Below are 13,436 nucleotides of genomic sequence, written 5' to 3'. Positions count from 1 at the left end.
GTCATGAATTTAAAGCAGTCCCGTCAAGACAGTGGCTTTTCTTTAACCATGATTTGTAGCACTGATGTAGATAGAGGAGAACTGGCTCTCACTACGGTTTGGGTTTTGCCAAGCCAGTTATATACACTGAGCCCTCAGCCCAAGGAGAGAAAGGGCTTGCAATGGTTCATTATGACAGAGCATGGCATGGCTCAGAAAGTGTTAGCAGAGGATGCTGCAGAAGGATGTCAGAAAATCAGAAAATGGCTGGCATAAATGATGAGAACTAATTTTTTTCAGAGTTTTGAAAGTCAGGGTCCAAGTACAAGCAGGGCTATTTGTGGCTTAGTGATTTTTGCCATCTCACCTGTGTCTCACACAGCCTTTCCTCTGTGAGTGTGCAGAGACTAAAAGAAACCACCAGAATGCTTTCAAATAAATAGTCTAATAATACACTTCAAACGTCTAGAAAAAGAGCAACAAGCCAACCCCAGATTAGCAGATGGAAATAATTTGTAAAAAATTAGGGCAGGAATGGAAACTGCAAAACCTATTTGCGCCGGGAGCCAGTGGCTCACACCTGTAATTCTAGCTACTCTGAAGGCTGAGATCTGAGGATTGTGGTTCAAAGTCAGCTAGGGCAGGAAAGTCTGTAAGACTCTTATCTCCAGTTAACCACAAGAAAACCAGAAGTGGCGCTGTGGCTCAAGTGGTAGAGTGCTAGCCTTGAGCTGAAGTGCTCAGGGACAGTGCCTAAGCCCAGAGTTTAAGCCCCACAACTGATTAAAAAGAGAGAGAGAGAGATTGATAAACCCCTAGCTAATTTGACAAAAAAAAAAAAAAAAAAAGGAGGGAAGATGGGGCTGGGAAGGTGGCTCAGTGGTAGAGTGCTTGCCTTGCATGCATGAGGCCCTGGGTTCGATTCCTCAGCACCACATAAACAGAGAAAGCCAGAAGTGGGGCTGAGGCTCAAGTGGTAGAGCGCTAGTCTACAGCTGAAGAGCTGAGGGACAGCACCCAGGCCCAGAGTTCAGGCCCCATGACTGGATCAAAAAAAAAAAAAAAAAAAAAGAAAGAAAGAAAAGGGTGACAGGGTGATATCACAACAAATACTAGTGAAATCCACAAAATTATGAGGGAATACTTTGAAAGCCTGTATTCAAATAAACTGGAAAATCTAGAAGAAATTAATAAATTCCCAGTTAATTTTACAGTAGAATTTAAAAGGATGATTTCTAAATAAATGTCTAGATTGACCTAGTAGGCCACATAAGCAGATATATAACAAGCATTGAGAGTGAAGCAGTAATAAAGAGTCTCCCTCAAAAAGAAAATATTCTGCCGGGCGCTGGTGGCTCACGCCTGTAATCCTAGCTACTCAGGAGGCTGAGATCTGAGGATCGCGGTTCAAAGCCAGCCCGGGCAGGAGAGACCGTGAGAATCCTATCTCCAATAAACCACCAGAAAACCGGAAGTGGCGCTGTAGCTCAAGTGGTAGAGTGCTCGCCTTGAGCTGAAGAGCTGAGGGACAGCGCCCAGGCCCAGAGTTCAAGGCCCATGACCGATAAAAAAAAAAAAAAAAGAAAAGAAAATATTCGGGCTGGGAATGTGGCTCAGTGGTAGAGCCTAGCATGCATGAAGCTCTGGGCTTGATTCCTTAGTTACCACATAAACAGAAAAAGCTGGAAGTGATGCTGTGACTCAAGTGGTAGAGCGCTAGCGTTGAGCAAAAGAAGCTCAGGGACAGTGCCCAAACCCTGAGTTCAAGCCCCATTACTGGCCAAAAAAAGAAAAAAGAAAAGAAGAGAAAATAAAAAATTAGAACTGGATGGATTCACTGTCAAATTCTATCAGGTCTTTAAAGACAAACAAGCACACCAGTATTCCTCAAACTCTTTCATGAAATAGAGAGGGAAGGAACAATACCAAACTCATTGTATGATGCCAGTATTATATTAATTCCAAAATCAGACAAACAAAAAAAGAGAATTACATACCAATCACTTTAATAGAAATTAGTGCAAAAATTCAAAATAAAACTATTGCATGCTAAATTCAAAAGCACATTAAAAAGATCACACATCACTGGACACTGTTGGCTCATGCCTACAATCCTAACTACTCAGGAGGCTGAGACCTGAGGATTGTAGTTCAAAGCCAGCCCAGACAGGGAAGTCTGTGAGACTCTTATCTCCAATAATCTACCAAAAAAGCCAGAAGTAGAAGTGTGGTTCTAGTGGTAGAGCACCAGACATGAGTAATAGGAAGCTCAAGGACAGTATGTAGGCCCTGAGTTCAAGACCTGAGTTCAAGACTGGCGCACACACTCAGGCGCGCACACACACACACACACACACACACCATGATCAAGTTGGTTTCATCCTAGCGATGCAAGGATCATTTGACATATGTAAATCATTAAATGTAATACATTATATACACAAGATAAAGAACAATAAGCTGTGTGCTAGTGGTTCACCCTGTAATCTTAGCTACTCTGGAGGCTGAAATATGAGGATCATGGTTCAAAGCCAGCCAGGGTAGGAAAGTCCATGAAACTCTTATCTCTAATAAACCACTAGAAAACTGGAAGTGGTGCTATGGCTCAAGTGATAGAGTGCTAGCCTTGAGCTGAAGAGCTGAGGAACAACGCCCCAATCACATAATCATCTCAACTGATGGAGATAAAACCTTTGACAAAATTCAGTATTATTATTATTTTTTGTTGTTGTTGGTCGTGTGCTTGAACTCTGGGCCTGGTCACTGTTCCTCAGCTTTTCAGCTCAAGTTAAGCACTCTATCACTTGAGCCACAGTGCCACTTCCTGCTTTCTGGTGGTTAAGTGTTTTATGGACTTTCCTGCCTGGGCTGGCTTTGAACCTTGATCCTCAGATCTCAGTCTCCTGAGTAGCTTGGATTACAGGCATGAGCCACTTGTGTCTGGCCCAACATCATTTTATGATAAAAGCTCTGAAGAAACTATGTGGGAGGAACATCCATGACCTTAATAAAGGGTATATATGACAGACCTATAGCCAACGTAATATTAAATGGGGAAAAAATTGAAATAATTCCCCCTCAAGTGAAGAGTAAGATAAGGATTCTCTCTCTCTCTCTCTCTCTCTCTCTCTCTCTCTCTCTCTCTCTCTCTCTCTCTCGGGGTTTGGATGCTGTCTCTGAGCTCAAGGCTGGCACTCTACCACTTGAACCACAGCTCCATCTCTGGCTTTTTTTTTGGTGCTTAATTGGAGATGAGTCTTACTGACTTTTCTGCCCAGGCTGGCTTCAAACCATGATCCTTGGATCCTAGCCTCCTGAGTTGTTAGGATTACAAGTGTGAGCCACCAGATCCTAGCTCCCTATTCCTATTAAATTTGTTTTTGAATTCCTAGAAAAACCAATAAGGGAAGAAAAGGAAATAAAAGGAATTCAATTAAGAAGGAAGAAATCAACTTATCCCTATTTGTTGATGATATGATCCTACACTTAATAGAGTCTACAAACTCCATAAAAACTACTGTATCTGATAAAATACCTTCAGAAATGTAGCCGGGTGCTAGTGGCTACTCCTAGTTACTCAGGAGGCTGAGATCTGAGGATCACTGTTCAAAATCAGCCCAGGCAGGAAAGTCTGTGAAACTCTTATCTCCAATAAACCACCAGAAAACCGAAGGGGAGCTGTGGCTCAAGTGGTAGAGCGCTAGCCTTGAGCTGAAGAGCTCAGGGACAGTGCTCAGGCTCAGAGTTCAAGCAGCATGACTGACAAAAAACAAACAAAAAAATGTAGCAGGACATAAAACCAGCACTCAAAAACCAATAATGAACAGACTAAGCAAGGAATCAGTAAAACAAATCTATTCACAGTATCTTCAAAAACAATTAAATATCTGTATATTAACAAGAAGTGAAAAACTTCTTCAATGAAAACTATGAAGCCTTGAAGAAAGAAATTGAAAAAGACTCCAGTGAAGAATTAGAAAAATTAGGGCTGCGTCCATTTTACAATTTACTAACTGCTGACTCTGCTTCTGTAAACTTGCTTGCTTGAGCTAACACCAACCCCCCTCCCCCACTGGAAATAAGGAATTGGGTAAAGTCTCAGAGCCGAGATGTCGGCCCCAGGAGAAGGTCAGTGGTCGTAGATAAAGAACAGACAGTGTGTTCCTCAGTTTCCATTTAGAAATTCCCCAGACAGGACCTTGAGATAACGACCACCTGGCAAGACCACAAGCTAAGCCAAATGTCAACCAATCATAGGCCTGTAACCATGTAAACCCCCTTAAACCAACCATGGGCCAGTCATTTTACGAAGAGTGTTACAAAATTTCCCGCGTGGCAAAGTGATTGTTGGTGCATATGGTGACCTTTAAATGGACCAATCATGGGATGCTTTGTGTTATGCCTTAATCTTGTAGTTTTTGCCTTTAAAAAGGCTTGTAGCCGCTGCTCGGGGCTCCCTGACCACCCGGGGCAGGGAGTCCATTTGCGCAAACGGCGAATAAACTCCTCTTGCTTATTGCATCTCCCGGCCTGGAGTCTGAGTTTCTGGGGCGCCCTCCCGTTGACGAAAGTATCCTAGGGGGCTAGGGTCTTTCACCAGAAAGTGGAAAGCTCTCCCATGCTCATGGACTGGCAGACTATAATATCCATCAACGTTTCACTGTCATTCTTCACAGAACTAGAAAAATTGATCCCATAATTCATATGGAAGCATAAAAGACCCAGAATAGAAAAAGTAATCCTTAGTTTACAAAAAGAAAAAAAACAAGGACAAACAGCCATGCACTGATGGCTCTCACCTGTAATCCTACCTCTCAACAGGCTGAGATCTGATTATTTTGATTTGGAAGCCTGCCTGTGCAGAAAATCCATGAGACTCATCTCCAATTAACCAGCAAAAAGTGGGAAGTGGAGCTGTGACTCCAGTAGTCAATCATCATCCTTGAGTGAAAAATCCAAGAGCTCAAAGCCTGAATTCAAGGCCCAGTGGTACATAAATCAATGAACCAATAAATGAATGCGCAACAACAAACCTTTTACATGTAACCACAACAAATCATTTTGTTTTCTTTTTTCCTCTTGCATAACTAATTTCTTGATGAAAAATAACTATATTTTACATAACAAAAATGTCATGAGAAGATTGGTATTACAGTTTTGCAAATCTCTTTAAACCTTTGGCTGAAGAGAGTTGGATTCTCATCTCTGTACAGCTGTATGCAATAGCACACATCCTATAGCTTCTAGAAAACTACAGCAGTTAGAGAATAAGAGTGAAAGAGGCAAATACAGTCCTAGAATTATTATCAAATGCTTTTGATTTTCTTGCTACTTGAAAGGCTTCTGAGGATTCTGAGAATCATTGCATTAAAAAGCAAACAAACAAAAAACAAAAACAGGGCTGGGAATATGGCTTAGTGGTAGAGTGCTTGCCTAGCTGCATGAAGCCCTGGGTTTGATTCCTCATTACCACGTAAACAGAAAAAGCCAGAAGTAGTGCTGTGGCTCAATTTGTAGAGTGCTTGAGCAAAAGAAGCTCAGTGACAGTGCCCAGGCTCTGAGTTCAAGACCCAGGAATGGGAAAAAAATAAAACCAAAACCTAAACCAAAGAAAATCTGTATTTTCACTATACTGACAGATGGAGCACCACTGAGCTCCATTCCCTAAACTGATTAGCTCAAACCAAATAGAAAACAAGAATCAAAATAGCTCAAGTAATGACCATTTCCAGATTCTCCCAAACTACCATGTAGCAAAAAGAAACAGCAGTGCAGCACAGCAAATGAAATTATCTTCAAACAAATATTCAAGGAGCTGGGAAGGTGGCTCAGTGGTACAGTGCTTGCCTTGCATGCATGAGGCCCTGGGTTTGATTCCTCAGCACCACATAAGCAGAAAAAGCCAGAAGTGGTAGTGCGCTAGCCTTGAGCTGAAGAGCTGAGGGACAGTGTCCAGGCCCAGAGTTCAGGCCCCACAATGGACAAAAAAAAAAAAAAAAATTCAAGGATGGGAAAAATTATCTTGAAATAAATTAAAAAATTAAGACGAGCTGGGTGTCGGTGGCTTATGCCTATAATGCTAGCTACTCAGGAGGCTGAGATCTGAGGATCAAAGTTCAAAGACAGCCCAGGCAAGAAAGTCCTTGAGACTCTTATCTCCAATGAACCACTCAGAAAACGAGAAGTGGTGCTGTGGCTCTAGTGGTAGAGTGCTCACCTTGAGCTAAAGAGCTGAGGGACAGTGCCTAGGCCCAGAGTTCAAGCTCCATGACCGACAAAAATAAAAATAATAAAAAAAAAATAAGAACAGAAATGAATACCCTTCTTCCTTGTAAGGAATAAATGAAGATTTCACTAAACTCGTGAAAGGATACGACAGGAAAAAATCCTTTCAGAGATTTAAAATCTCAAACTAAACTAGCAAGTGCCTGAGGGAAAATAAACTCAGATTAAAAATAAAATAAGCACTGATCTTGTGGCTCATACCTATAATCCAAGCTCCTCTGGAGGAGGAGATTCAGAGGTTTGAGATTTGAGGCCAGTTAGGCAAAAAGTTTTTTGGGATACTATCTTAATAGAAAATTTAAAAAGGGGCTGGGAATGTGGCTTAGTGGTCAAGTGCTTGCCTAGCATGCATGAGGCCCTAGGTTTGATTCCTCAGTACCACATAAACAAAAAATAAATAAAAATAAATCTTAAAAAAGTCTCAGAGGGCTGGGAAGGTGGCTCAGTGGTAAAGCGCTTGCCTTGCATGCCTGAGGCCCTGGGTTCGATTCCTCAGCACCATATAAGCAAAAAGAAAAAAAAAGCCGGAAGTGGAGCTGTGGCTCAAGTGGTAGAGCGCTAGCCTTGAGCTGAAGAGCTGAGGGACAGCGCCCAGGCCCAGAGTTCAGGCCCCACGACTGGACCCAAAAAAAAAAAAAAGTCTCACAGATACGGGCTGGGAAGTTGGCTCAGTGGTAGAGTGCTTGCCTTGCATGGATAAGGCCCTGGGTTCGATTCCTCAGCACCACATAAGCAAAAAGAAAAAACCCGGAAGTGGCGCTGTGACTCAAGTGGTAGAGTTGAAGAGCTCTTGAGCTGAAGAGCTGAGGGACAGTGCCCAGGGAGAGAGAGAGAGAGAGAAAGAGGGGGAGAGAGAACCATTTAATGGTTAAAAAAAAAAAAAAAAGGGAGTAGGAATAAATTTGTAGTGCATTAGCCTTAAGCACAGAGAGGCCTGAGTTTAAGCTCCAAGACTGGCCAAAAGAAAAAAAAGAAAAGAAAAGAACAAAAAAGCCTGGGTGTGGTGGCTTGTGCCAATCATCCCAGCTACAGCTAGGGACATAAATACGAAGATTTGGCTCAGGCCACCTTGGGGAAAAAGGAAGATCCTATTTCAGAAACGACCAGTGTGAAGGGCTGTAGCATGACCCAAACAATAGAGTTTCTGCCTAGCAAATATGGCGCCTTGCTTTTAAATCCTCAGTATAGAAAAAATAAATAAATAAAAGAAAAAGAATATGAAGGAAACTAAAGGATTAGTAGCTTGTTACTTTTTTTTCCTTCCTTTTTCCTTTTTCTTTTTTTTGCCAGTCCTGGGGCTTGAACTCAGGGCCTGGGCACTATCTCTGAGCTTCTTTTGCTCAAGGCTAGCACTCTACCATTTGAGCCACAGCACCACTTCTGGCTTTTTTTTTTTTTTTTTTTTTGGTTTTATGTGGTACTAAGGAACGGAACCCAAGGCTTCATGCATGCTAGGTAAGCACTCTACCATTAAGCTACATTCCCAGCCTCCTTTTGTTTTATTTTTAAGCAATGTGCTTTTTATTGAATTTTGTGCTGGTGCTTGGATTTGAACTCAGGGCCTCAAGCTCTTGCTCATTTGGCTTTTTATTTTTTGTTCAGGGATGGTGCTCTACCATTTGAGCCATACCTTCAGTCCTATTTGAATTTTTTGTGTGCTGGTCTTGGGGCTTGAACTCAGGGCCGAGTTCAAGGCTTTTGTGCTCAAGGCTAACAGTCTACCATTTTGAGCCATAGCTCCATTTCCAGCTTTTGGATAGATAAGAACCTAATTAGAGATAACAGACTCTGGGACTTTCTTGCCCAGGCTTTGAAGCATCATCCTCAGATCTCAGCCTCCTGAATAGCTAGGATTACAGGTGTGAGCCACTGGTGCCTAGTTCATTTTAAGTTTTAATTTGGTCTAAGGAGGCTGAGTGTAGGAACCTAGTCCAAAACAATGTCTCCTATGTATTTTACTTAGCATTATAGAACTATTATGTTGAACTGGGAATGTGGCTTAGTGGTAGAGTGCTTGCCTAGCATGCATGAAGCCCTGGGTTTAGTTCCCTAGTGCCACATAAACAGAAAAAGCCAGAAGTGCCCCAGACTGGCAAAAAAGGAAAAAAGGAAAAAGAACAATCCCATGTAATGTAGAAAAGTTCTTCCTAAGCTAGTTCATAAATTTTATTGTGATTCCCTGAAAAGACCAACAAGTTGATAAGAAAAACAAATACGTAAAAATAGACTGGGGCTGGGCACTGGTGGCTTACATCTGTAATCCTAGCGAGTCAGGAGTCTGAGATCTGAGGATCACAGTTAGAAGCCAGTCTAGGAAGAAAAGTCCCTGTGAGACTCTTATCTCCAATTTAACCACTCAAAAACTGGAAGTAGTGCTGTGGATCAAGTGGTAGAGCGCTAACCTTGAGACTCAGGAACAATGCTCAGGCCCTGAGTTCAAGTCCTACAACAACAACAACAACAAAAGATTGGGGAAAGAGCAAGGGAAGAGGTGATATTGTCCAAAAAGAAATGTACTCTTCACCTGACTTATGTAAGTCAAACTCCTTTGTATGTCACTTTTACAATGACAATAAAAAATTATATAAAGATAGATTGTAAAATACTAAAAAAAAAAATTTAAAGACACAGGAAAGAACCAGTTCTGTTAGTAATTAAAACGTATTTCCAAATCACTCATATAGTAGATTACTGACTGGACTGAGGACATGGCTCAAATGGTAGACCCTGGCTAGCAAGCTCCAGGCCCTCAGGGTAAATGGTAGCATTTTTAAAAAGTCCAGAGGCTGGGCAAGTGGCTCAGTTGTGGCTCATGCTTGTCTTGCATGCATGAGGTCCTGGGTTCAATTCCTCAGTACCACATAAGCAAAAAGAAAAAAGCCGAAAGTGGCACTGTGGCTCAAGTGGTAGAGTGCTAGCCTTGAGCTGAAGAGCTGAGGGACAGCGCTCAGGCCCAGAATTCAGGCCCCACGACCGGACCCCCTCCTCCCCCCCAAAAAAAAAAGTGAGGCACCAATTTCTTAGGCCTGTAAGGAATCATTATCTACTCAGAAGGCTGAGTTCTGAGAATCAAGATTCAAAGCCAGTGGGGCTGGGAAGGTGGCTCAGTGTTAAGAGAGCTTGCCTTGTATGCATGAGGCCCTGGGTTCGATTCCTCAGCACCACATAAGCAAAAAAGAAAAAAGCCAGAAGTGGCGCTGTGGCTCAAGTGGTAGAGCACTAGCCTTGAGCTGAAGAGCTGAGGGACAGCGCCCAGGCCCAGAGTTCAGGCCTCATAACCGGACCAAAAAAAATAGATTCAAAGCCAGCCCAGGGAAGGAAAGTCTGTGAGACTCTTATCTCCAATTATCCAGGAAAGGTTGGAAGTAGATGTGGCTCAAGTGGTAGAGTACCAGTCTTGAGCAAAAAAAAAAAGCTAAGGGACAGTGCCTGGACCATGAGTTTAAGCCCCAGTACCAACACAAGAAGAATAAAAATAGGAAAGAGAATAGAAATAGTAATCAAAATGTACCATGTGCATGTTCAAAATGTTATTGCTAAGTAAAATATATCCCCCTCTGCCCAATAAAAGTACTTCAGGGTGGTTAAAACCCAAAAGTATGCAATGTCAATGTATGAGTGCATTTCCCCCATGGGTAGTGGGGAGCCGTGTCTCAGAGTTTGACACTGGAGTTCTTTCTCTGGGGGAAGATAGTGGGATCACAGTTCTATTGGGATAGGATGATAGATTTTCTGGTCTGGTAATTCATGTTCATTGGGTTGATTATTTGTGAAATCCAAGTACTTCAAGCTTTTGTGTCCACTGGAAGAAGAACCCTTTGGTGCTTTGTTGTTGTTGTTTTGTCATAGATTTGTTGTGTAATGGGGAGAGGGGGTCATTATGACATGTCCATGAGGAAGAAGCCTTTATGATGCGGGCTATGAATGTGGGGGTTGCAGACCCAGGGCCATACAGCTGAAGGTGCGACATTCAGTCTCACTGATTCCCCAGGGCATTGACAAAACTAGATTAGAAAGACTTAAATAAGCTTTTTTTTTTTTTTTTCTAAATTGGTTTATGGAAACTGAGCAGAGCTTACACAAATCCAATTTTACCCAAACTCCCAGAAAACAAAGAAGCTAAACTTCTGATACTTTAAATAGGATAAACAAAACAAAGTAGAAACCTTTCTCATCAAAGCTGCTGAATCAGACATGATTTTAAACAAAAATTCAAGTTCCTGTATTCAAGCAAAATTTCATCCTTGGACAAATCAGACAGATCATTTTTGTCCTGTAAAGAAACCTTTGGGCTGAGTGCTAATGGCTCATGCCTATAATCCTATCTACTCAGAGGTTGAGATCTGATGATCGAGCTAGCATCAACAAAAAAAGTCTGTGAGATTCTAATCTTCAATTAGCCAACAAAAAGCTAGAAGTGGAGCTATGTATGGCTCAAATGGTACAGCACTGGATTTGAACAAAAATTACTAAGGAGAGCACTCAGGCCCTGATGTTAAGCTCCGAGACCTGCACCAAGAACAAAATAACAACAGAAGAAAACACTTTTGGCTTTCCCTAATTTTACCAGATTTTTTTCTTTGCCAGTATGTACCATCTCAGTCACCTTCATTCTAATTCTTACCTAAGTAACCAAGTTCTCTGTCTCTGTCTCTGTCTCTCTTTCTCTGTATGTGCCAATACTGGAGCTTGAATTTAGGGTCTCAATCTCTCACTTGGATTTTTTTGCTCAAATTAGTGTTCTTTCACTTGAGCCACAGCTTCACTTCTAGCTTTTTGCTTGTTAATTGGAGATAAGAACTTTTTTTTTTTTTTTTTTTTTGCTTATGCTATCTTCAAACTAGCCTCTGGAGTAGCTAGGATTACAAGTGTGGTCATCAGCTCCAGACCAGACTACCTTATACAAATATTTTATCAGATAAAGATGATGAGAAGAGTGACTCCATGAACAGAGATACATTCTTTTTCTTTTCTTTTCTTTTTTTTTTGGGGGGGGACCCGGTCGTGGGGCCTGAACTCTGGGCCTGGGCGCTGTCCCTCAGCTCTTCAGCTCAAGGCTAGTGCTCTACCACTGGAGGCACAGCGCCATTTCCAGCTTTTTTCTTTTTGCTTATGTGGTGCTGAGGAATCGAACCCAGGGCCTCATGCATGCAAGGCAAGCGCTCTACCACTGAGCCACCTTCCCAGTCCCCATAGATACATTCTTAAAATGATGTTACTAATACATTCAATCAGACTATTTTTTAATAAATAAAAACAAGAAGCATAGGTATTTAATATTTTTCTTAGGTTTTAAAGTTAACTAAGGACCTCGAGGTTTATATTTAAGCTGAGAAATTGTAGAATCTAATTACTGCTAATATCAAAAGTTTGTCAGGTCAGATACTGATGGCTCATGGCTGTAATCCTAGCTACTCAGGAGGCAGAGACCTGAGCCAGCCCAGGCAAGAAAGTTCATGAAATAGTCATCTCCAATTAACCATCAGAAAACTGGAAGTGAAGTTATGGCTCAAAGTGGTAGAGCACTCACTAGCCTTCGGACAGTGCTCAGGCCCTGAGTTCAAGCCCCATGACCAACAAGAAGAAGTTTGTCAGAATCATATTTCAATTTAGTTGAATATATAATTTCTTAATCTTACTCTTAAATTATTACTTAATTTCCCCTGTTCTTATAGCCTCACTACATATTGTAATAGTTATAAAAATACCTATTGTATATTTTTAACATTCATAAAGGAGATGCACAAAGGAATTACAGTTACATAAATCAGGTAAAGAGTAGATTCTTTTCTTTTGTCAGTCATGGGAAAGAGTACGTTTCTTTTTGGACAGTGTCACCTCTTCCCTCCCTCTCTCCCAGTGTTTCCCTCTCATCCTAACCCACAAGTTATATAGTTCATTTTCAACATAGTGTCTAGTGAGTACCACTGCTGCATTTGTTTATCCTTTGTCCTTCCATTTATTTTGTTTGTTTTAAGATTTGTCATAGCCAGGTGCTGGTGGCTCACATCTGAAATCCTAGCTACTAAAGAGGCTGAGATATGAGGTCATAGTTCGAAGTCAGCCTGGGCAGGAAAGTCCGTGAGACTCTTATCTCCAATTAAGCACCAAGAAAAAAAAAAGAAAAGTTGGAAGTAAAGCTGTGGCTCAAGTGGTTAGAGCACTAGGCTTAAGCAGAGAAAGCTCAAGGACAGTAAATGCAAATGGGTATTGGTGGCTCATCCTATAATCCTACCTTCTCAGGAGCCTGAGATTTAAGGGCTGGGATTCAAAGCTAACCTAGGCAAAAAATCCCAAGATTCTTTTCTCCAATTATCCAGCAAAAAAAAAAAAAAAACAGAAGTAGAGGAGAGGTTCAAGTGGCAGAGTGCCAGCCTTGAGCAAAAAAGTATGAGGCTCAGAGTTCAAATCCTAGCCATGTGGGAAGTTGAGAACCAAAAGACAGATTGAGTTCCAGAGAAGCTGGGAAGATCCTATCTCAAAAGTAGCCAGCAAAACCAGGGCTGGAGTCATGGCTGAAGTGGCAAAGCACTTGACTAGCAAGAGTGAAGCCATAGGCTTACTGAAAAAAAAGTGCATAAATACAAAACATGATCACGTTATTCTTTCATCCTAATGAGCTGTAATTCACTCATCTGACCATATGCAATTTATTTATTATCCTATTAGTAACAATTTGTTTTATCAAAATTTCTTTTGATATTAGAAACTTTTTTTTATTTTTGTTTTTGTTTTTGTTTTTTTGCCAGTCCTGGGGCTTGAACTCAGGGCCTGGGCACGTCCCTGAGCTTCTTACTCTACCACTTGAGCCATAGCATTACTTCCAGCTTGTTCTTTTCTTTTCTTTTATTGTGTGTTGGTTGTGGTGCCTGAACTCCAGGCCTGGGCACTGTCCCTCAGCTCTTCAGGTCAAGGCTAGTGCTCTAACACTTGAGCCACAGCGTCACTTCCGGCTTTTTCTGCTTATGTGTTGCTGAAGAATCAAAACCAGGGCCCATGCATGCAAGGCAAGTGCTCTACAGCTAAGCCACCTTCCCAGCCACTTCCAGCTTTTTCTGTGTATGTGGTACTGAGGAATCGAACCCAGGGCATCATGCATGCTAGGTAAGCACTCTACCACTAAGTCACATTCCCAGCCCAGAAATAGTGTTCTTTTTTTTTTTTTTTTTTTG

This window comes from Dipodomys merriami, unplaced genomic scaffold (assembly GCF_024711535.1).
Source record: "Dipodomys merriami isolate MVZ:Mamm:240054 unplaced genomic scaffold, mDipMer1.0.p SCAF_121, whole genome shotgun sequence".
Lineage (NCBI taxonomy): Eukaryota > Metazoa > Chordata > Mammalia > Rodentia > Heteromyidae > Dipodomys > Dipodomys merriami.
The sequence above is the reverse complement of the archived record's forward strand: the minus strand, read 5'-3'. Positions refer to the sequence as shown.